The following is a 22686-nucleotide window of genomic DNA, read 5'->3' as shown; positions in this document are numbered from 1 at the left end:
CCCTGCCTGGGATGGGGCTGTGGGCACGGGCCAGGGCTGCCCACCCTCCTCTGACGGGAGATGCAGGGCCCTGGGTGCTCTCCCCTGGGTGCTGGGGATTACTGGGTTTGTTGTCTCCCTTCCATCGCTCCCCAGCAGCACTCAGCCAGGGCGTCTCTGCTTAATTAGCCAGGCTGGTAATGAGAGCTGAGGGCCCTTGAGGTTCAGCTGACATCACCAGGTATTGCTGTCAAGCAGACACAGAAAAACACGCTGAGATTCAGCCAGAACGTTCCCTGAAATTGAGGAATTTGTCCTAAAACTGTGTGTGCTGATGCTTTCCCTTGGGTGCCTCTCGGTACTGGAGGGAGGGATGGGAAGGAGGAAGGGGGAACATCCCAAACCAGGCTGAGTCAGAGGACATGGAATAATTGCAATGAGGGCATTTGGGTTTATGATGAAGAATTAATTTGGCATGAGCAGAAATGTGAAAGGGAAAGGCTGGTGCAGCTCAGGTGACCTTTTCCTGGAGCCGTGTGGGTGACGAATGGGACACCTGAGCACAAATGTCCAGCACCCAAAGGTCACCTCCCTCTGCTCAGCTGCCCTTGGGGTGAGAGCCCCAGCCCCCAGGCTGCTGTGGGAGGTGACTCCAAGGCACCCCTGATTCTTGGTGTGGGGTGAGGGGGGACTTCTTAGAGGGCCAGGGCCCTTCTGTCCCATTTAATAACTCCCTTCTTCCAATAAATTGGGAGCAAGCTGCTGCTTCCTGGTTGCCTGGGGCAGGCAGTGCACTCTGAGGGTCTGGAGAAGATGTCCAGGGGTCCAGGCTCTGCTCCACACCCCATCCAGAGATGCCAGGGTGGCTGTGGGAACAGGATGGCGAACACAAAGTGTGGACACCAAGGTGTGAGTGGGCTCGGGTCTCCCAGCACAGCACCCAGCCCCTGGCTGGAGCAGCGGGAGCCTGTGGAGAGGCTGGAAGCAGGGGTGCCCCTGCTCGGGGGGTGTCCATGTGGCAGCCGTCCCGGGGACTGCCGGGATGGGAGAGGGACTCGGAGGGACCCCACGGTGGGTGTGTTTCCTATTAGGGCCGTTCGAGTCTCCACAATTAGGAATGCAACTCAACCAGAGTGTGAATCCTTAATAGGAAACATCCCCCAGATGCTCAGGAGAGGGGCCCAAGGAAGATGCCAGCCCACGGAAAGGGCTCAGGGGCTTTGTGAGCCGGAGCCGCCGGGATGGCTCCCACATGAGGAGGCATCAAAGGGGGAGGCTGCGGGCCGGGGGTCTCCTCGGCCACTTCTGCCAACTTTGATCAGGGTTTGTCTTCTGACTCCGAAAACATTTCTTTCACACTTGTTTCCCAAGTGCGAAGAGCCTGAAGCCATGTTGGAAACTGAGACAATTTTGGATTCCTTTGCAACAAAGCCAAGGCCAGGACAATGGGACTTTGATGTTATTGACATATTGGTTCAGAGTTTCCTTGTTTCCATTTCCCAGCATCAGGACGGAGCAGAGGGCTGCTGCTCTGCTCTGTTTAATTAGTTAATGTTTGTACAGTGCTTGGAGAATATAAAGTGCTCAGTAAGTGGAAAGCGTTATCCTTATTATTATGCCTTCCCATAGTCACTGGCTGCATTCAGTGGAGCTGCAAAAGCTTTAAAAGAAAAAAAAATAAGGTCAAGCAAGCTTAGTATTATTTATTTAAATGTAAAATAAAACTTTAGTTCTGAACAGAGGTAATGGACTGGCAGAGCTGGGGAGGGAAGGGCTCTGGAAGGGCCAACGGAGCCTCCTTGGTGTTGTCCCACACTGCCCCATCACTCTGTGGCTCAAGTCTGGCCAGGACAGACCCTGCCTGCAGGCAGAAGGTCCCAGTTCATGGGACACCATGTCAACACTGGGCAGAGCTGGGCTGGACACCATTGCCCCATCCAGTTGGAGATGCTGCCAGGTCCCTGCGGCTCACACCCCACGTCCCAGAGCAGCCAGACACATCCCAGTCTTGCTCTTGGGTTCTGTTCCTCGTTGCAGGGTGGTTGTGAGAGGTCCTGGGGGGTGTTCTGAGCAGGGGAGAAGGTGAAGTTTTCCTGCACCACCAAGGATGCCCCAGCAGCACCCCAGTCCTGAGCAAGGCTCGGGGATGCTCCCACCCTGGGGGATGCTCCCACCCAGGATGGGTTCACTTGCCAGCAGGGCCCCAGGGTTGGGGGTGGCTGGGTTCCCTTTTTCATTCCTTTGTGTGAGGTTCACCCTCTTTGTGATTCCTCTCCTTGCTGGTGATAAAACTTTTGATGAGCTGCACTGATGGCCCAAACTTGAGCAGCCCACACCAACCCTCCCACCCCGGTCTCTCCCCCGCCAAATATGTTTGTATTTTTAACATTTTAGGCAACAATCTTAAACCAAAACAGATGTGACAATGAATATTTATCTGCAGCATCTCAGTATGAGATTTTCTCTTAAACTCAGTAAAATAAACTGCTCATGATACAGAACAACATTTCTCCTAATATACAATACACAGGGGGCAGGAGGGGAATTAGCAGATGAACTCAGCATTAAAGCCATTTAAAATCAAAAGAGCAGCAACATTTACATGCTAGGAGAGCAGTTGGTTGCTTTCAGTGAGATCTTGGCATGTTGGTTTTGGGTTTTTTTTTTAATTCCTTGAGGCATACAAAGGCTCTGCAGAAAGGTTACTGCCACTGCCAAGCAGGGATGATAAGAAGGGGTCTGTCCCGTGGGTGGGGAGGGGGCTGGGGCAGCCCCTCCGATCCCCAGCAGTGTGGGGCAGGGAGCACTTTGGGGCAGCAGGAGATGGGAAGGAGGGGAAGGGAGAAAATGGGCACAGCTGGAGTGATGAGGAGGTCCCAGCCCTGGGTCCCAGCCTCCTGTCCCTCCCGTGGGCTCTGCCAAGGGTTCCTTGCTCTTCCTGTTCCTCCTGGGACAAACCAACCTATCCCTGGCTCCATTCCAGGTCATTCCCACCCACCAGGCAAGGAGGAGCCAGGATGAAGCCCTCCTACCTGCCCATCTCCACGGGTGGGGGGGTTGGGTTTTCCCTGGCAGGGGCTGATGCAGAGGGATGCTCAGGATGTCCAGGGGGATGTGGCAGAGGCAGCACATCATTCCCTGGGGAATTTCCAACCTTGACACGTTCTGCTGAAGGAGCCAGGCACAGTTCCCCAACCTGCTGCCTCTGACGCAAACCCAGAACAATATGGGGATTAAAAATAACAACAAGAAAGCTCAAGCAGCAAGACAAAGCTCTCCTGCACACACACCTCTCCCCGAGGAGGGAGCAGCAGCAGACGAGAGCCCAGGAGCTTGATGCAGGGGTGGGAGGCTGTGAGGGGCAGGGGGAGGGTGCTGAGGGTTGGTCCCATCCTGTCCCTGGGGCTGAGAGGCCAAAGAAGCACCTTGTGCTCATTCACCCCTTCATCACCATGCAAAGGGAGGGGCTCGGTGCAACCAAGGAGAGTGGTGAGGTGGTGGTCACCCCTTGACACCCGTCCCTGGGACCACCAATCTTTTTTCTCCTTGGTCTGGGACCCTTCACCCTTCTCCTTCTCTCCCAGAAAGGGCTGTGTGTCTCTGGCAGGCAGCTATCCTCCCCTGGATAACAACAGAGAAGGGCTCCTTTGGACCTCAGAGAACCCAGACAGGAACCAGAAAGGAACCAACAGAGCTCAGGGGCTTCCCAAGCAGAGGGAGGGATGGCTGCAGCTGGAGGCAGTCCCAGTGCCAGGGATGGGACATCGGCTGCTGGAGCCCTGGAGCCTGGATCCCACCAAACCTTCTGCTGCAGCCCAGGAGCCTGGTGAGGTCCGGGCTCCCCCCGTGCTTCTCCAGAGGAGAAAGGTTTGGATTTCCCAATGGTGCCAAGGCAGCTCTGCAGGGAGCAGCGGGATGCTCCCCGCCCGGCATCCCGAGAGGAGTTTGTTTCATTCCCCAAACTGTGTAGAAGTTGCCTGATGCTCTGCTGCAGCCACACAGCATTCCTTTGTAAGGAAATGGTGTCAGTGCCACAGCTGGGAAATGTATGCACAGCTCGCTCTGCTCCAGTAGCATGCACCGGGCAGGGAGAAGCCGCGGGTTCCTGTTTAGGTTTTCGGTTACTGTGTTTGTAAAATATTTATTTTTCTTGGTGTTTCTATCCCAGCCTTTTTTGGAATCTAAACACTTGGCCTCTGGAGGAGCTGTGGCCAGCTCTGGTGCGGGCCCTGGCCATGTCCTGCTGGCCCAGCTGCAGCCTGTGCTGGGCGTGCTGATGGTCCCCTCCCTGCCTGGGGATCAGACAGTATTTAAATTGGGTCTCCAGGGGTGGAGAGGGTGGAATGAGGCATGGAAAGGCCTGGTGGAAGGGAAAAAAGAAAAGAAAAAAAAAAGTTAAAAAAAAAAAAAAGAAAAATAAAAGAAAGCAAAGCAGCAGCATATGAATGAATAGATAATAGTAATAAAAAAGATCATTGGGAAGCAAAGACATTCTTTATGGTGCATTAATGTGTTTTCTCAGCTGCTCTCTTGACTCTCCAGCAGCTCTCACAGTTCCTGTCCTCAGGACACCGCTGCCAGTGGTGGGTGCAGCAGGGTTTGTGCTCACTGCCCTGCCCCAGCAGCTCCCATTGCCACTGCTTGCCCTGCTGGGACCCTCCTCCTTCCCCCTCCCCGTGGCTTTCGTGCCCACCAGTGTCTTGTTGTGCTTGGCTCTTTGGGACAACCTCCCACTTGCACCAGGGAAGTCCTTCAGGTGGGAAGTGCCAGCAGAAGCACGAAGCATTTGGGCTCCTCAGGGTTCTGCCTCCTCCCTCTTTCCTGCAGGTTCCCCAGGAGCTTTTCTTCCTCCCCCCCATCATCATCATCATCAGCTTGGTGGGGAAGGGATCCAGCCCAGATGTGCGTGGTGGGACACGGGCTGTTGAAGGAGCCAGTCCTTATCTGCCTGCTGACAGCGCTGTCACCACGCTGTGCTGAGTGACGTGGCTGCAGCCCCACCTGCTCCCAGCGCTGATCACGGGGAGTTGCTGCTGCTATAGAAACACCCAACTTCTTGCATTCACCTCCTTTCTTCTTTCTCTCTTTTCTTTTTCCTTCAAAAATGCTTCTGCATTCCCCGACAGTTTAACCCAGGCTCCTCCTGGCAGCTCTGTTCCTGCCAAGGCACAGTGTCCTGCTGCTGTGACAAGGATACATCCCTTCCTTCCAGAGGTGAAGTTCCCTGGAATCCTGCTTTCCAGGGACCAAGCCCTTTGCTGCTCCTGGGGGGGCAGCAGGATTTGTCCCCCTGTGTTTGCAGCTCCTCAGCTGCTCCAGCAAAGCAAGACAAAGCACTCCAAACATTTTATTTTGCTGGCTGCTCATCACCCACCTGTTTATTTTCTCGAGATTCTCTTCTGCTAACCCACATCAGCACCTGCAGCTCCACTGATCAATTGACTTCAGAGCTGAGCTAACTTTGCAAATCTCTCCTGTGCAGGGCTCTGGGGAGAGCTGATGCTTCTCCCTTCACCGTGGCTGCAGTGTCCACATCAGGAGGGCAGAATTCTCATTTCTCTCTTGCAAAGAGGATGGAGAACCTGTGTGTCCTCAAGGCACGGGGGTCTGGACCTGTCCAGCAGCATCCTGGAGCTGCCAGAATCCCTGCTGTCCCTGCACTCGGATGGTGGTGGTTTTTTTGCATGTGTTTCTCTGGCCAGTCCTCTGGGTACATCCTGCAAATCAGATCAGCTCAATGTAAGAACCAAGGAAACGTTTATTAATGGGATTTGAGCTGAAATTCAACCCTCTCTCTCAAAAAAAAAAAATTATATGTTCCTTCAAACCAAAAAGTTCTAAACGAACCTGACTTGAGAGTCATTTAATACTCATCAGCTTCCCTTCCCACTGCTCCCAGGCTCCCAGAGCAGGTGAGGCCAGACGTGTCCCCACATCCCCAGATGTCCAGTGAGTGGGGTCCCACACTCCCTCAGCCCCCTTGGAAAAGTGGCTCAGTCAGGGAGCTGCTGAATGATAATACACAGAAAATGCTTCATCGAAATGTGCTTTCCATACTAAATTCCCCTTTCCTTTCCTTTCCTTTCCTTTCCTTTCCTTTCCTTTCCTTTCCTTTCCTTTCCTTTCCTTTCCTTTCCTTTCCTTTCCTTTCCTTTCCTTTCCTTTCCTTTCCTTTCCTTTCCTTTCCCCTTTCTCTTCTCTTTTCCATTCCCTTTCTCCTCCTCCTTTTCCCCTTTCTCTTTTCCCCTCCCCTTCCCTTTCCCTTCCCCTTTTCCTTTCTATCTTCCCCTTTCTCCGTTCCTTTCTTTCCTTTCCCTTCTCCTCCCCTTCCCCACCCTTTTCACCCTCCATCCCCCCTCCCGCAGCTGTCTCGGGGTCTCCTTAGGCGACATCTACCCCTAGTGGCCGCCCGGCGACACCGACCGCGCCCGAACCCCCCCGAACCCCCCAGTCCGGACCCCCCCCCGAGTCCTCTCTCAGCCGCGGGTCTCCGGGCTCGGGGGAGATGCGCGGTCAGGGGTCGCATCGCAGCCGCGGCCGAGGGGTTTGGGAGGAGAAACCCCCCGGGAGAGCCCCCGGCTGGGGGGTGGAGGTGGGGCTGGTGGCTCCGTGTCCCGCAGGAGGGCTGGGGGGGGGGACGTGTTCACACACCTTCGGCTGGAGGAACACCCAGGATCCCCACAGGGGATCCAGCGGCTCCTGGGGCTGGAGCTTCACCCCACCACACCCTGTCCCTGCCCTGGGGTGGGGGGTGCCAGCAGGGACACTCCTGGAGACCCCCATCGCGGGGGAGTCGTCTCCACCTTCATGAAGAGGGAATAACCCTGTAGGATCACACTGCCAGCACCCCAGAGAAGGAACGGCCGCTCTGAGCTGTGCTGCTCCCCCAGACCCTCGGAGCAGCCCCCCAGGAGCAGCCCCCCAGGAGCACAGGACCTGCAGGGAGGATGCTGTGGCTGCAGAGCCACAGGGCTGGAGACCTGGGTGGGGGGAGAGGAAGATGGAAACAGAAAGAGTTAACAAACCTTGCTGTAAGTGATGGAAACCACCCCAGTGGTGTTTGCTTTCAAGCCTTCTTTTGCTATTCAGGAGCTTGAAAGCCATCTAACTCCCAGGCCCTTGTAGAGCAAGCATAGATTTCACATTATAAAATATAAATAACCCGGGCTCGCTGCTCAGTCCGGGCCGTGGCAATCTCCTCAGCTTCCTCGCAGTGGTGATTTGTTACTCTGCTGCACTACACAGCTCCATCAACCTCAGCCTCGGAAGCAGCCAGGTGAGACCCCGGGTCCCAGGTGTTTGATCAGCAGGGACACAGCGGGGAGCAGCTGTCCACCCCGAGCCATCCCCCCTCTCCTGACACCCGCAGAGGGGCTGCCAAAGGACACTGCTGGCCTTGGGTGGCCGGGACAGGCCAGCAGAATCACCCAGAGACAGCAAAGTCACTGGTCCCAGGAGGGTGGCAGCACCCAAGGGGGGCAGAGCAAAGGCACCGCTCCTGCGGGGGGGCTGGTGCTGCATCAGCCCCCGGGGACAGCGACGAAGAGATCCAAATAGCTGCCTGGGCAGCCCCGAGGTCCGGCAGCCCCGGGGAAGAAGGCTCCGACAGCCTGGAGGAGCAGCAGCAGGATGAAGACATCAGAAATGTTTCAGGGGAAGGACAAAGAGAAGCTGAGGGCAGTCCATCCCCTGAGGCGTTTCAATAGGAAACGGTCTTGTCTTTTTTAGTTCTTTTCCCCCTGCATCCCCACCCCCCCGACCCTATTTTCCATTTCAAGTCAGCCCTGACACTTTGGTTAATTTTTTTTTATTATTATTTAATAAGTTAGGCTCGGTCTTTAAAATCCATTCATCAAAAGCCACAAGCAGTTCTGTAGAAAAACAACACCTGGGGAGAAGGAAGCCCCCAGTGCCTGGGTGCCCATCAGCCTGGCAGGGACAGAGGCAGGGGACACGGAGCTGCCTGTCACCCTGCCACCACGCTGCTGCCCAGCAGGGGTCTGCAAGCCCCAGGAGGGGCACAGGGCTCAGGGCTCCTCTTCACAGCTCCTTCACCCTGCTGCAGGCCTTGGGATGGAGTGAAGCCCCTCACCACAGCCAGGGTGGGCTGCATGGAGCTGGGAGGGTGAAGGGTGCGGGGAGGCAGCAGCAGACCCCGGGTACCCTCAGCCTCCCTCACTCCTCTGGCTCCCACCCAGCCCTGGGCAGCAGAACCTGCTCTCTGGGGTGCTGCCAGGGGATTTCCAGCCTCTCCTGCCTGCCAGCACAGAGTCCCTTTGGGGATGTTGGGAGAGCTTCCCAAATCCTGCCCTTCATGCTGGCACCCTGGGCTGGCAGTGGCAGAGTTGGGTTCTGCCTGGTCCCCATCCCCAAAACTGAGCTCTGCCCAGGAAAACTGGGCTCTGCCCCGGTCCCTAGCCCCAAACCCCAGCTCTGCCCCTCGGTCCTGGGGCCGGGAGGGCGAAGGTGTCTGGGGAGCAAAAAGCACAGAAGGAAGAAAGTAACAACCAGAGACACTGAGAATGGGATGAAATGTGACAGAAAAGTTGGCCTGAGGGAAATAATGGGAGCTAAAAATATCCCTCCAAAGGTTGCAGAGGGAGAGGGGAAGAGAAGTGCTGATGAGAGGGAGAAATGGGGTTACACCACAGCCCCCCCCATGCGTGTTCCTGCCAGCCCCCCAGCTCTGGCTGAGGGGGCAGAGGGTTTTGGGGCAGTGCCACAGACCCCCAGTGTGGTTTCCCAGCTGAGCAATGTGCCAGTCCCCTCCCAGGGACCCAACAGGGACCAGGCTGGTGCCCACTGAGCTCCCTGCCCACCCACCCCCTGGCTGCATTCCTCTCCTGCCTCCCTGGCTCCAGCACAGGAAGCCTCTTTGCCACTCACTCACCCTGGGACTTCATTGGTATTTAATAAACTCGATTAGGCAAGCGCCTTAATTTGCTTTCGTAATGAAAACATAATTGTTTCTGCAGTTACAGAGCAGGGAGCCTCTGCCACAAGTGCCGGGTGCTCGGGAACAGCAGCACAGCCCAGAGCTCAGGGACTGATTTGTTCTCCCCCTTAGCAAACAAACACCTCCTCACCTGGGACAGGGCAGGGATGGCAAAGCCACCAGGGAGAGGGGGGGTGGCTCTGCCCCTCCCGTGGCCACCTCCCCACAAACACAGGCAGGGTGGGTAGTTTGTAATTCAGAATGCACACACTGCCCTCAGCTCCCAGTGCCTCAAAAGGAGCACCCAGGAACACGTCTCACAGCAGCCTTGGTACAAATAAATGGGGAAAAAAATCATTACTTTGCAAAGAGTTGGTGTAATGGCAAAGCCAGGTGTCTGCACTGCCTGTGTGTCACAGAGGTCTCTATAGAGACCAAGAAGAAAAAAATCCTGCTGTCCTATACAGTTTATGTTGAGGTACTTCTCACAACTGATGGTTCAGAAAATATTGCAGCCACTGGGAACAACCCCTGGCCAAGCCCAGAGCTCACCTCTGCTGCCCCAGGAGGAGCAAGGAGAAGAAGGACCCTGCCCGAGGAGCAGCAGCAGGACTCGTGCAGAGAGGAAAAGCAGGAGAGAGGAAGAGACAGATGGTCCCATTTTGTGTGAAAAGGCAGAGAGGGAAGATGTAACTTGTGAATCTCCCCAGAACAAGCCATCTGTGAGGTGTAAGGCCTGTGCTGCTGCTGGTACAGCAAGGTAGCCAAAATACTGGAGCAGCAAAGGAGGCTGTGCTGGGGATGAAACAGGAGAGTGTTTCATTCCAGCCTTCCCTTTGTTTGTGACTTTGAGGTCACAGGTGGTGTAAGCAAGAATTTAATCCTTTGCTTTCTCTTTGCTGCAGTGGGTGTGTATTTTTCTGTACTCCTGTCTGATGCTTCCCAGGATCCCTGGGAACTCTTGTGAGCCCGAGGCTACTGTCTCCTCAGATTTAAGGAAACCAAACAAATAGGTGTTGTGGACACATGCTCTAAAACATTAGAAAGCAGGAATTGGCCTGGAAACCTCAGGAGCAAGACTGTTTCCCACTGAAGCTCCAGTGACCCATGTAGGAGCTGCTGGCATCAAATGCAAGGTCCCTTCCCAGCAGGAGCAGCTGCTGAAGGAAAGTCCTTTCCTGTCTGGGGCTCCAGATGGCTGTGAGGTGGTTGGGAAGCAAGGTCTGGGACAAGGTAAGATCTTGGGTTAACTTCTCAGAGCCCACCCATGCTCAGGAATGCCAGGGAAGGACCCAGCAGTACCCCTGGGCTGGCTTCCTGCAGGGGTTGCCCAGTTGTGTGATGTCCCCACTGCTGCATTAATCAGGGTGTAAATAAGGAACCCCTGCACTCCCAGTGCTGCTACCCCAGAGTGCTGGGACCTGCTGAGCCATCCTGGGCTTGATCCCCTGTGGCAGGGCAGCCCCTGGCAGGACCAAGCTGCAAAGGTGCAATCAAGGCGAGGATGTTTTTTTGTTGTTGTTTTCCGGGGGGTGCGGGCAGGACAGATAATGCAAGGAGGCTCAGAAGAAGAAGAAGCTGCCCCTATAAATCACTGATATTAACACAGCTTGAAAGGGTTGGGGTCTTCAGGCACAAATAAGCCCCGGGTGGGAGTGCAGGAGGCATTGCAGGCCCAGCCATTCAACTCTGCAAATATACATCAGCTCCTCCTGACACATCGTTATTAGCTTTCCTACGCTGAATTGCACAGGGATAAACTTGGGGCCGGGAGAAAAACCGCAGAGATTATTGTCAGCCCTCGCACCGCCACGCGCTCTGCTTTCCCTCCTTCCCCCCCCCCCCCCAGCCCCGCTTTTGCTTTTCTCAACCAGGAACACAAAGGAAATTCGTGGCATTTCTACGGCTAATACCGCAGGAAGTGTTGGTGGGCTTGAAAGAGGAGAAAGAATTAGAGGGCTCATCCAGACAGTGGGATGTGGGGGGCAAAGGATAGCGGGGGGGGAGCAGGCAGGGAGGGAGCAGGGGCTGAGCGCAGCTGATCTCAGTAAAATGATAGTTTGATGCATTGGTCGGGGGGGAAAGAGAAAAAAAAAGGAACTTCAATAAAACAAATTGAATTTAAATCCTTCGGTAAAGCCAGTTCCCAGCGAGTAAGCAGGGGGAATGGAGGGTTTATGTTACACTTGTAGGACCGTGTGGCCTCTTGCTGCAGTTGGCTAACGAGGGCGCGGGGACTCGGGGGGCTGCGGGGGGGCTGGGGCTGCTGCCAAGGCTGAGAGCAGCGAGGGGCTGCAGACACCCCCCTCCACATCCCCTCTTACAGCCCCTGTCCCCCTTCATCTGCTTCACGCATCAGAGGATTCCCCAAATGCCTCTGGATGGGTGATCCTACCCCTTGCCCCTGAAGCTCCCTCCAAAACCCCCAAAGCTCCTGGTCCCCCCAACCCTGACTTTCTTCATCCCAAGCCCAACCCCTCGGGGCCATTTCACAAGCAGCCTCTTGCAGAAACCCAGCTCTCCTCCTGCCCAGTGAAGCCACCAGAGCACCTCACCCTCCTGGCATGGAGCACATGAAAGCAAAACCTTGGGAAGGGGCACAGGGCTTGGGGGCTGCCCCTGGAGCAGTGTCCTTCTCAGATCCATCTCATAGGAGATGTCCTCCGTGGTCCTCCCTGGACACCAGTGCCATCCCTGCCCATCCAGTTTGGTTCCATACTGATCCATGGGGGTCAGTGGCCTCGGGGAAGAATCCACCACCCTCCTTTTCCCTTGCCCTGGGCAGCGTTTGATGCCAGGTCCCCAGAGAGGTGACAGCCTTCCCCATTAGCTCCCTTGCTGCCGAGTTAACTACCCATAACATTAAAGATGCAATCAGCAATAAAGCCTAAAAATAGCCCAAAGCCATTGTCAACAGCATAAATACAAATTGGTGAGTGTTGTGAAGGGGGGGATAAATACAGAAGATTCATGGTTCATCTCTCTCCCATGGGTAGATGATCTGTTATCCAGGAGCATCTTCGAGGTGTCTGGAGCCCCAGGCTCTCCCTGCCTCCAGAGAGGGCAGGGGGTGGCATTTCTCCAGCAGCCCCCAGTTTGGGTGGGTAACCAGTCCATCCCTGTAATCAATGGCTTAGCTCAGAACCTCTCCAATCCCCCCTGGGCCCATCCACACGCTAAGTAATCTCTGGCAGATGATTTCCCTCGTGGCTCCCAAGCACCTTCTGCAGGGAATATTCCCTGGCAGCATGCTGAGAGCAGGCATCTCAAACTCCTGCTGGGGAGGATTAAAGCTCAGGCTGGGCTGCGCTCCTCCGGCCACTTGCTGCACCTCAACGGGGCAAAGGGATCTCCTGCCCGGGGAGGTGGGGGGAAAGGGCTCTGGGAGAAAGTCCTGCTGGGTCCAGCCTCTTGATCCTGCCTGAACAGGGATGCTGCGATGGCAAAGGCAGCAGGAGAGGAGGTGTCTGCGCAGATGCAATGGGCACAGGAGTGATGCTCGAGCACCCAGCTGGGAGCAAAGGCCACGGGATGGTGGGAGCAGAAAGGGTCTGGGGGTCAAGGGAGGGATCACGCAGCACCCCTCTCCTCTCCCCGGGGCTCCCAGAGCTGCCGGATTGTCGTGACAGGAGGAGAAATCTGGAAGCTATTGCTCCGGTGCTGCTCTGCAGCGGGAGCACCGTGCCCCGTTCATTTCCTCTGAGGAAACACGACCCGAGGGGATCATTAGAGCTTCTCTGCACACACAATCCCATATTGTTTATCCAACAGAAATTAAAAAACGTGGTCCTCAGGAACACGGAGCCGGGGAGATAAAGAAGCAACCGGGTTCCAGCCGGGTTTCATTACTGCCCCGATGCACCGGGCTCCCAAAGCTTTGTGCTTCAGGACAATGGGAGGAAACCTTGGGACAGCTCCATACACTGTCCCCTCGCCAACACCTCCTGGGACTGTGACCCCGAGAGGAGGACAGAGGGGACGGGCTGGATGACATTGAGCATCCCTGGCTACTCCTGGGATGAGCACCCGCAGGAGGTGTCAGGCATGGCCATGATGCTCCTTGCTTCCACACAGCCCTGCTCTGGTCAGGTGAAAAAAGGTGGTTTTGGAGGACAGTGCCCAAGTCTCACCTTCTCACCAACCACAGGGATTCATCCATTACAACCACCTGTGGATCAGAGCAGTGCTGGGAGCAAGGGATGGGCACCATCCCCAGATCTCCTGAAGGCATCACCAGAGAAGCCCCTTTTGAGGTGGTCCTGGGCACCCACCTGAATGTGCCAGTGAGGCAGCACAAACCCAAACCCCCCGTGCTGCAGGGGGGCAATGGGCAGCACAGGCGGGGACACTGGCAGAGGCTCCTTCCCCCTGGGACTCGGTCACCCTGGCAGCTGAGCGTGGCTGTGACAAGGAGCCAAGACAAAGCTGCAGGGCCCGTTTGCCACCATACGCCAGCAGAGGAGGGAAGCTGGACTGCTCCCATCCCCATCCTCCCTTTCCTACCCCCTTAACACCTCCCGCCTTTTGCTGGCACAGAGGTTTTCGTAGCCAAGCGATGAAGAGATCTGGCTGAGAAAAGCCCAGTTTTAAACAAAAGTCACCAGGGCTGTGGCTGAGTGCTTTCTGCTGGCTCCAAACGTGCAGGCAGCAGCCGGCTGCTCCTCCTGGCCGTGCTTCCTACAGCCCTGCTCCCCTCCACATGTGGCTGCTGTGGGAAGAAAAATAAAAGCCCATGAAATCTATCAGGTGAGAAACCCTTTTTGGAGGATGAGAATGGAAAGAAATGGCTTTTCTCAGCCTCCCCTTGCCTCCCTTCACACGCACAGCTAAGGGAGCATCTGTCCTGCTCCGGATGACTTAGCGAGTGGGATGGGAAAAGCAAAGTGCCACTCGGAGCAGGGAACCCCCTGCTGTGTGCCAGTCCTGCCCTCCCAGCAACCTGGGGAGGAACCAGAGGCTCAGGTGAAGGCACACCAAGGGTTTGGTCCAGCCACTAACCTGGACTCATTGGCATCCCCCAGTGACAGCAGCCAGCCGGGCAGGGAGGTCCTGCAGCCCCAGGGTGGCTGTGCCCTGGCCATGGCCATGGTGCTCCCTACCAGGGGAGGAAGAAGATGAATTCGGCCTGGCTGGAGCCTCGGGAGGTTCGGAGGGCCCAGCACTCCTCTCTTTTCTCTCCCAAGGCTCGGTGCAGCTTGGCTCCCCCTTCCCGCTCCCTGAGCTCAGGGAACATGTGTCTAGCAGATTTTTATTAACTGTGTAGCCTTCTCTCACTCACTTTCCATCTCTTTTTTTCTCTTCCTTGCTTGCTTGACAGAATTTAGATGAGACAAAACATGAGATCATTCCTGACTGCAGAAAAAGGAAACAGGAGAAAAGAAGGAATTGCCTTTCTCCTCTGCACCCCCTTCCTACCCCGCCCCATCACCTCCCCCTATCCCAACCCTGTCCCTCTCCCTCAGCGAGCAGCTTTTTGGCTTTCCAGACATGATGAAGATCCACAACAGACCTGCTGCTCACCACCACCTCATCCTCAAGGCATCGCTCTCCTTGTTTGCTCTCCTCCCTGCTGCAGGCCGGCCCAGCTGGCTTCCTGCTCCCCCTTGGCTGGACTCAGAGTGCCTGGGATGCCAGGATCCTCCCTGGGGAGATGTCCTGACCCAGCAGAGTCTTTGCACTGCACCTCCCAGCCCTCAGCTGGAGCTTTCCCCACACTCACTTCTCCCCACCCTCCCCAGAGACCGGTGGCTCCCAGTGACACGGGAGCAAGAGCCAAACTGGGGCACACTGGACCTGGTGCCCATAGGGTGAAGGTGGGACTTGGCACCTCCCTGAAGGGTGTCCTGCTGGGAACAGCCCTGGCACAGCACTGGGTGTCTTGAGCTTCTCCCCTTCCCCACGAGAAGTTGTGGGGATGGGGCACCACAGTGGCTCTGGGTGCTCCCCTCTCTGCAGTGGAATCTGGAGCTGGGAAGTGATCCAACACCTCCCAGGGACCTGCAGAAGTGGAGAGAGGGGTGAGAGAGGGGGAGGAAGGCAGCTCTGCTGCCACAAGCCATGTGGGCAGCTGGGAGGTGGGAGGATTCTCCCATTCCCTGGTTTCCAGGCAAAAAAATTGCCTCTGGGTGGAGAAGAGGAGGTGCCAGGCTCCAGTCAGCATCAGAGCCTGAATGCTTGGGAACACCGGGCTCATCATTCCACTCTCTGCATCCCACGGAGTCCCCGTGATCCCCAGATGGGTCCCCTCATGTCTCGAGACCCAGAGCATCACCTCCTCCTTACACCTTTCAGCCCCGTTCACACCTCCTGGTGCACCCCCCACCCCCCTCCAGCCTGGGTGACTGTAGGACAAAGAAATCCAGGCCTTGCCCAGGACCTCCTGGAGCTTTAAGAAACCAAGCAAACTCCACGAAGTTTCTCAATACATTGCATAAACACAGCTCTGCCTGTCCTTTGGATCTCCTTCTTGTGCAGGTCCCTGTGGTTCCATGTGCCATTCACGAGGTGGAACATCAACTCTGGGCAAGTAGAGGCTGCTCTACATCTTTAATTCCCATCTAATATCCCTCCCCCACCCCTCCATGCTGACAAACATCCTCCCCCCCTAGGACAAAGCTGTCCCGGGTCCCAGCGGAGTGGGTGGGACCTGAGCTGAAGCTGCAGAGGGAGTCAGAGCTGGATGAGTTATGTCCCATCATGATGTCACAGCACAGAGAAATGCCAAGGCACTGGTACATCATCTCACCAATATAGCAGCATGAGCTGTTCACCACAAGAGCAGAACGTTTTGAAGTTTCCAAAACGCCCCAGTGCTTTGGGAGCCCAGCAAAATGTCATCTCCTCCTCACCCCCCATGCAGTGGGACAGAGCTGAATGGGAGCCAGCCCTGGTGGAACTGGGGTGGAACCGGTAGATCCATCCCCCAGCTGATGTCTGGGAGGAGGTGGCAGCAGTGGTGGGTGTTTTGTGAAGCTCTGGCATGTGTTGACATGCTGGCTGGGTGGAAAAGGAAAAGCAATCTCAACAATGTTCAAAGCACCAGCTCCAGCTGGAACCAAGCCCCAGCACCCCACTGGGGGAGATCCCCCTGCCCCCAGCAGCCCCTTCCCACCAAGAGGCAGGGGGGAGGCACAAGGGGATTCCACCACCCCCTCCCTGGGTGCTGGGGGAGCACAGGGAACACCCCCCACTCCCCACTGGGGTGCTTCACACCCTCCTGCCCCCCCGTGTGTACTGCAGGAAGAAAAAGGAGATCCCAAAGCACACGACAAGCCCTGCACTCTGCCCCCCCTGCAGCCCCAACCCAGCTTGGATGCACCATACAGCCCCATGGATTTTGGGGCAGGGGGGCCCTGGAAGCCCAGGCAGTGCTCAGCACACACAAGTCTCCTATTAGAGCTTATTAGAGGCTATTACAGCCTCGCTCATTTAGAGAATTACTCATTTTTTAGGCCTTTCAGGAACTTTAATAAGTTGTTTTAAACACATGCAGCAGATGTGGCCTTGGGATGAGCCCCTTTGAAACCCTCCCCCCCCCCAGCTCTGGGGGTGCCTCAGTGGTGGTCCTGGTCCCCTCTGTCCCCAGCAGCTCCAGCCTAACACTGCACCCACTGGTCCTGCTGCAGCACCCCAGAACAGCTGGGTGCTGGCTCTCCACTGGCCATCTCACTGCTTGGCTGGATGGAGGATGCAGAAGAAGGGGAAAACACGGGGAAAATGGAAAGGGAGGGGAGGGGGGGTGTGCTGGGGCTGCTTGAGGCCACTGTGGGATCTGCCTATGGGCAGGGAAGGGAAGCAAGTGCTGGTGTGTCAGGCTGGAGCATCCAGCTCTGCTCCTGAGCAGCCAGGGGAGCTGCCAGGACCCTGCTGTGCCAGTCAGCTGAGGAGAGGTGCAAAAAACTCACGTGGTTCTTTATTGCCCCCCCTCTCCATTCCCACCCACACCCCCTCCCAACATCACCTCACAGGATTACACAGCAGCAGCTGAGCTGGTGGATGATGCAAGGACTCAGGGCACAAGGGAGGAGATTGAGGTGTTTGGGGCTTCTAAATGTGACCTGATGGAGTGGCACATCCCAACACATCCCAGCACATCCTGGCTGCTACCCTAGCACTGCACGAGGAGAGCCAAGGGAAGGAATGGCTTCCAAGAATGGGATGGGATGGGTAAGGTGGGATGGGATGGGATGGGATAGACTAGAACAGCATATTTCCTCTGGAAGGGACTTCCAACAACCACCTGGTCCAGCTGCATCTGAAACACAAAATGCCCTCTGATCAGCAGGGTTTTCCTTCAGCCCATGGGATCCAGGTTCAAGTTCCCAAAAAGTGTTGTGGGGTGGGGGAGAAAGGCTGTGGGGTTTTTTTCTTCCTTTTCCCCCTTGTGGAGCTGGCAACTCTCCTGCCTCTCTTATCTTTCTCCCAACAGAACACCGGATGATTTTTTTCCAGCATGAGAGCTGCAGCTGGAGGCCTTTGTGTAAATAATAAATGCACAAAAAGTGCAGGAGCAAAGCGTGAGGCCCTGGCAGATCCCTCCCCAGCTCCGAGATGAGGGTGTTCAGTTGGGGAGGTGGGAGAGCATCATGTTAAGTGGAACACAAACAGAGAGAGGAATACAACTGTGGTAAAGGGCCTCATCATTTGCTTATCCTGGGGCATGAGATGGCCCTGGTGAGGTTTCCTGCTGAGCTCAGGAGCCTTTTGGTGTCTGTGCTGGGGCATCCCCAGCTCCTGTGGGTGCTGGGGGAGCCTTCTCCTTGTGCCAGCAGCTTCATCCATTGTCATCAGCAGATACATGGCCCTGATTTGTGACAAGGGGTCTGGTTCAGAAGAGCCTTTGATCTCTTGCTTTGGCTTCCAGAAGATGAGGCTTTCAGAGAAAGTGGGGAGTCTTATTTTATATCACTGACTGGAAAGATATCTTCCTTTCTTAATGCAATAAACTAATAAGGGTTGACAATAGCATCTGTTACCAGGGTTTAATCTGCATATAGATCAGGAATGTGGTGGTTCCAGCAGGAGGAAACAAGGTTTTGATGAAAGACGATAAGATGGAAAAAATACTATCCAGAAAATAAAGGAAGGAAAAGCTGGGGCTCTGACAGTAATGGGAGATGTAAAATATTACATACCCTAAATCAGATGGATCTGGGCTCCTAGCTGGGCTCTCTGCCCGTTGGATGGGACACCCAGTTGGCTGTGTCCATGTGCCATCCCTGCTGCATCCCTGCCCAGGGAGCTGCCCAGAGCCTCCCTGGCTCCTCCTGCCAGCAGAACCGTGCCCAGGAGCCCAATTGCTTCATCACACAGAGGGAATGACAGCACAGGGAGGACATCGGCAGAGACTGAGAGGCCAGGTGATGGCTTCAGAAATATTGCAGTCATTGTCATGCAAATGTCCTCAGTGGTAAAGAGGGAGGGGGTAGGAAAGCAGAGAGAGAACTGATGTGTCGGCAGAACCGTCTCTATGCCCAATATATTTTCTAAAGACTTGAATAAGGCGACAGCAGCACTTGCAAAAGGGAGTACGAACAAAGAAAACACAGCTGCATCTTCCTTGATGAAAGGCAAGAGGTTGGGGCTGGGGCTGGGCAGGGGGGGACATCAGGGACAGAGCGCGGCAGATAACGCGGATGTTCCCCGGTTCAGCTCAGTTCACTTCAGCAGCTCCTTCCCCCTCCGTGTTCCCACTCCACAAACATTAGCACTATCAACTTTTCCTGGCAAGAGTGCTCTCAGTGGGAGATTTCAACAGCTGATTCACGGAGGATTCGCAGGAAGCGGAATTTTAAAGGGAAATTTGCATTGTAAGTGGTTCTGGTGCTGGGCTAATCAAGGAGCACAACCGGAGGCTCCCGTGGCCAGTGACTGCAGAGCTCAAGGGCTGGCGATGGAGCCCAGGGTCAGGAATTCTCCAGCAGACGTTCAGTGCCAGACGGGTGATGATCTTGAACCCTTTTTGATTCCGAACTCGCTCTGGAACGATTTGAGGGAAGTTCTCCCAGGACGCTCTCTCCCCGCGGTGGTTTGTGTTGGATTTGCAGAGCCCAGGAGCTGATCCTGGCTTTCCCATCTCTGCGTCTTCATTTCTCATTCTGGCCCCAACCTGGAGGAATGAAGAGGCCTGGGGGAAGAATATTAAACAGGATCTGCAGCCTCCTGGAAACCTCCTCGAGTGGAGGTTCATGACCTGAGCAGCGGCTGGAGTTAAGGCCTGGGGAGGAATTTAGGAGCCTGTCTGTAACTTTTTACCCTCTTTCCTTCACTGTCTGGTGTGCATCACCATCCAGGATACAGCCCGTGGAATTTGGTATTCCCGGGGTAACACCCAGCAGGCCCTGGGTGCAGCCAACACGAGTGGGACAGGAACGTGGCTGCAGTGGGATTGTGTGCAAGCAGTTCCTGTCTCTTCTCCCAAATCCTTCTAAAACCTTCTGGTTTTCTGCTCCTTCTGCACTTTCTTTGTCTTCCTTTATTTGCCCAAAACTTTTATTCTTCGAAGCTATTTAAGACCGAGTTCCAAGGGGTCTGTACCAATTCTTTCAATTAACCTTCATATCAAAGAGATCGCAGTGTGTTCAGCAAGTGGTTTTGGAGTAAATGCTAAAAAAGCCATTCTTCTGCTTTCCCTTTCTTTTCTGTTATGCCTGGTGGCATCAACACATGCCCGTCACAGCTCTTTCATTCCTGGAGCAGCTCCATCTCTAACATGTACTTCTTTTTTCTTCTTTCTTCCCTCCTTTTTTTTTTTTTTTTTTCTTAATTTTAATTTTATTGTGCAGCCACTTGTGTTTTTCTGCCTCCTTGTGCAGATTCCTTCAAAATATTTTCTCTTTCTAACTCAGCAGCCAATGGCAGCAGGAGCCTGCCTGTGCTCAGGGGAAGCTCTATTGAATTCTTGTCCCTTACCCTGAAAGCAGTGTGCTCCCTTTGAACCTCCAGCAGAAATGCTGCTGGAAAATGTGAAATATTTTCTCCTCTGAATGGATTTAGTTTGCTATTTAACTCCCACGCAGCAGCACAAAGCCCACCCTGCAAGTCCCTCATGGATGGGGATGACCTGCAGCAGGAGGGATGCAGCAGATGGAAGTGTGGGATGGCCAGGGAGAAGTCCCAGAAAAACGGCCATTGCTTCAAGGAGCCTGCAGCTATTTCTTTTTATTTTATTTTTTTAAAAGAAAAATAGCAGGGAGTGGACCTGCTGGGTGCTTTGGGAAACCTGGCCACCCCTGTCACCTCCCACCACAGGGTTCCATGGGTCTCCCTTGAAACCACCACACGTGGGGTGGGATCTCAGGCAGCTTTGGGAGAGCAATTGCTTGATTTGGGGTAAAGGCAGATGGTGAAAAAACCAAACAAACATCAACCTCAGAAGCAGAGGAAGCATTTGGGTTGCTCTGGAGGAGCATCTCCCCGCATGCAGAACACATCGGCGGCTGCTTTTGTTTGCAGTTCTGATCCCGACGCTTGTGGGAATTAATGGCTGTAGGTTTTGAAATGCAATTATAGGCTTTGCAGTGGTAATTTTGTTTTTATTTCCCACTGCGTTTGCTGTTGCTCTGCGGAGAGGAGAGGCTTTAGTTAAAACTCATGTAACACAAGCATACCTACAATTTGTTTGCTTATCCTAGGAACTTTTTTCTTTCCCTTCGTGGGCTGCTGGTCCGGGGGATGTTTTATTCTGTCTCAACACAAATAAATGTCTGGGCTCGAGATAGTTGAGCCTGGTAATAAGATACAGAAGCTTTCACCTCAAGGTCATTTGCCTAAATCCAAAGCAGCTCAACCAGGACCAAAGGCACAAAATGCTTTGGGTGGCTGAGCCACCTTCCCCACGGGTGGGAACTGGAGTCCCCACAATCCCTGGGGCCGGACTGATGCTCCACAGGCTGCCTGCACCTGACCACAGCCTCATCCTTCTCCAGGAAGTTCATCAAGTTGTTTGATTTTAGGCCATAAATTAATCGAAACCAAAGCATTTGGGGTGTGACTGGTGACTGGTGACTGGTTTCAGCACTGTCCCCAGTCAGTCACTGGTCCTTGCTTAGGCCCTAGAAATGAAAAGTTCACATTTCTCCATCCTTCCCCCTGTGTCCTCACTGCCTTCAACTGGTGGGTTTTCAGGGTTCAAAGGCTCTTTCTTTTCTCCTCTGCTGCTTAAAATAACAGGGTCAATGTATACACGGGCCTCATAATAATGATAATGGGGGCTGCTGGGGAAAGGCAGCCTCCAGATGAACTCAAGACACAGACAATCAACTGGAACTCGGGGGTAATTTTGGTTTCTGATCAATCTAAAATCATTTTGACCCAAGGTATAATTTAAAATGTTCCTACCTCAGTTATTATAGCCCCAGGGCACCCTCGGTTGTTTTTGCGCATTCGCCCGCTTGTTCTCTCTCTCTCTGTTTATAAGATCCAGGGAACAGTTTAATGAAAATGAGTGTGTGGCTGGAGGGGTCAATGGTTAGTCATTTTGGATCCTTAAAAAAAAAAAAAAAAAAAACGAAATTGGGTAGGATTTGGTTGTGTTCTTTTAAAGAGGGGTTTTCACACCAGAGCAGAAGAGAGAGGAGGGAAAAGTGTTTATTCACCACCCAGCTGCTCCTCAGCCTCCTTCCCTTTCCCTTCCTGTGTTTTGCTCTCTGTCACCCCAAACCATCGTGTTGGGGCCCTCAGCCAGGACATTTCCTGGGGGTGTCCCAAAGCTGTGACCAGACCCCAAACCCAAGGTTCACCTGCTACTCCTTCTCCTCCCCTCCCTGGTCAGCCCCTCTACCTACAATGAGGCCTCAGCTCAGCGGGCAGAAATGGGAAGAAAAGGTAAATTAGGGCTGTGGCCAAGAGAATCCAGTCAGAAAAGAAGTGTCAGTGAGCAGACTGGGGCTGGAGGGGTGCTGGGTGCTCGGTGGAGGCACAGCCGGCTTGAGGATGTCAGTGAGCAGTTGGCAGGATAATTATTGCAGGCGGAAAACAAAAGCGAGTGACAATTTTCCTGTGGATGGATTCAGCCCTCATGCTTCTTAATTCCCCTTGAACAAAGAGCTATAATTGTTCTCAATAGCGAGGAGGGGAAGAACCTAATTTCCAATGTGAGTCAGAGAAGCTTTCAAGCAGAGGGTGGGTGGAAACTATTTATAAAGGACCATTAGGGAAAATCAGATTTCTACGCACAGTAAACAGAACACAGAAAAAAATAAAAAAATAAAAAAAAAAACCTATTTATATTTGAGTCTGGAAAGCATGTCCTGTGCAGCACAATGTGACAGCAGCCACGGTGCAGCCCTGGCTGCTCCTCTGAGGGCTCCTTGTCCCCCAGCTCCGTGCTGTGTTTGTGTCCCTCGGTGGAGCTGGCAGAACAATGCCAGAACAATGCCCAGGCCCCTGCTTCAGACAGCCCAGCACACACTGGGGATCTGCTCCATCCTTCCTGGGCTGCCTTTAGAGAGACAGGAAAAAGAATAATGCGAAACAACAACAGTAAACCCAACGACAATTAAACATTTGGTTTCGTTTGGCTAAAAAAAAAACTGCAGAAAGCAAGTACCAAAGTGCTGTGCCAAAGCAATGGCAGGAGATGAGCTCCCAGTTTGCTCCACACTTGTTTGCACAGGAACACTTGCATCCTCCTGAAGTCAGCATTCATGCTGTATTTACAGTTCTTTATTCCCAACACTGGAAAACAAACAAACAAACAAACCAACACTCTAAAAATTAATTCTATTAATACTGAAGAATAGTTACACCCCAGCCATGGGGCTGGGAGAGGA

The sequence above is a fragment of the Heliangelus exortis genome, chromosome 14 (genome assembly GCF_036169615.1).
Source record: "Heliangelus exortis chromosome 14, bHelExo1.hap1, whole genome shotgun sequence".
NCBI lineage: Eukaryota > Metazoa > Chordata > Aves > Apodiformes > Trochilidae > Heliangelus > Heliangelus exortis.
Note: the sequence above shows the minus strand (reverse complement) of the source record.